Genomic DNA, 2,355 nt, shown 5'->3' on the forward strand with positions numbered 1-2,355 from the left:
TTGAAGGGAAGTTGGCCAGAATGGGAACATACGAATTATGGTGTCGGTATGAAAATTAGGCCCCAGGATCTAATTTCCATGTGGGGTTGGGGTGGGGAGGGGGCTTTTCACACACACAACACCAAGCAATTATCTGACACCAGCTGAGTGTCCAAGAATTAAACTCATTCTGATACTATCTACCTGGAGATAGCATCAGATTCCACGGGTTAAGGGTTCAGTTCTGTAAGACTGCCCCTACCTATCCACCTTAGAAGCCAGTCACAAGCCCAGGTTGTCACTTGTACTTCCAACCAACCGGTCATAAATCGGAGGTTCTCACAATCTCTCCTCGAGTTCAATTAATTCACTACATCAGTTTCCAGAGATCAGAAACATGTCGCTTACTAGATCTCTGGTTAACTGTAAAAGGGTGACACTCGGGACCCCAGGTGGAAGAGAAGCAGAGGACGAGACACGTGGGAAGGGGCGGGAAGCTCCGCGGCCTCTCCAGGTGTATTATTCTTCCCACATCCTGTGTCCAGCAACCGGAAGCTCCGCCAACCCCATCTTCCTGGGTTTATAGGAAGGCTTCATGGCACAGGCATGATTGATTAAATCACTGACCACCGGCAAAGGATCCAACCTCCAACCTCCAGCCCTTCCCCTCCCCAGAGGTTACGGGGGCTGGGAGTGAAAGTTCCAAGCCTCTAATCACATGGTTGGTTCTCCTGGCAACCAGCTCCATCCTAAGGTGTGGTCCAAAGGTCACCTCGCTAACATAACAAAAGACACCTTTAGCACTCTCATCACTCAGGAAATTCTAAGGGATTTAGAAGCTCTGTGCCAAGAACAGGACAAAGACCGAATATATATTTTACATATTGTCACAGTATGCAAATGACAGGAAACCAAAATAGGTGACATCTAGTAAAAAGAACGGACCTGTCTTGGGAGCAGATTGGATATGCAGAGGAAAGACACACCTCCGAGATTATCTGAAGATTTAGAGGCTGAGTCATTGAAGGTTTAACCTGGCTCCCCTTCCTCCATTTTAGAAGGTTGTAAGATGAGGTGTTTTAAGAAGTAAGAGCCCATAGTTTGTTCCCACCCTGGCCCTGCCTCTTACTAGCTGTGTGTCCTTAGGAAAATACTTAACTTCTCTGCCCCTATGTCAGTACACTCCTGATAATAATAAAATCTGCTTAAAAGGAGGGATGGAGATTACTAAAGTGCTTAAAACAGGCAGTACGCAGCACGTACGTCTTAAATATTTGTAAAATATTATTTGTAAACATCTCCACTTTTCCTTTGCTTTGGAATAATTTTAAGTTGTTTGTAATAGCATGGATGAATTTCATTATTTGCATTTCCTTTAAATTTGCAATTGAAACAAACAAAAAAGTCATCGGAGCCAGAGCCCAAGTCAGACTGGCTATCTGGTGAACACCTAGCAAGTCCCGACACACTCCTGACTCCAGCGAGGTCAAGGAGAGGGTTTTAAACACAGTGAGTGTCTTCCCTCTCGGATAAGTAAGACGATCGACGACATCTGCATGATGAGAAACAGACGGGGTTTCCTTCGCATCATGGAAGGGACTCGATGGGCATCTATAGGTTCGCTCCTCTCACAATCAAAGACCGGTCTGTCAACCCTCTGCTTGCTTGACGGCATCCTCACTAACAGCAGAGCCGAAGGCGCCCTTCGCCAGACTAGCTGGCCAGGGTGCCTTTCCGCATGGTGTCACCACGTCAGTGTTGGGGTTAAGAAGAGCGCATTGAAAACAAAGTGCAAATGGGCAATTGTTTCCCACGCTCTACACAGTATTTAATCAAAACAGCCAGAGGATGGCCTGGATGCAAAGAGCTGCGGTCGCATGCTGTCCCTTTTACTTTTAAAAGTCACTCTCTTAGTTCCTACCGTCCCATCCCTTACCCCAACTCAGAAGGGCAGCTCTCTCTTTGGAGGTCTATGTACTTCCATCAGGTTGCACTATTGCATTTAAGTGATCTCAGCCCCTCACTGGCTCCCCGCTTTCTCCCGGAATAGTGTACAAGATTGTCCCCATGCTTAGGTTTGTGCCCAAGCTTAAAGCGAGCTGGCAAGGGACTCTGCACTTCAGCCCAGGGCTTTTTAATCCTTAAAGGAATGTTCTCAGGCTACTAGAGAAAAGGGAAGAATTATCATGCCTCAGGAAAATCAGGCAAAACATTTCAAAGCACTAAAGAGCCTCATTTAATCCTCCAATCCTGGGTAGGTTGATTTTTACCCATTCTGCTGGTTCAGGAGAAATAAGTGTCATTAATGTGACTTCTCCACAGGTCAGAAGCACTTCTGAAATAGATGAGATGACAAATAGTACCAGATATCAATTA

This window comes from Pteropus alecto, unplaced genomic scaffold (genome assembly GCF_000325575.1).
Source record: "Pteropus alecto unplaced genomic scaffold, ASM32557v1 scaffold115, whole genome shotgun sequence".
In the NCBI taxonomy this organism is placed as follows: domain Eukaryota; kingdom Metazoa; phylum Chordata; class Mammalia; order Chiroptera; family Pteropodidae; genus Pteropus; species Pteropus alecto.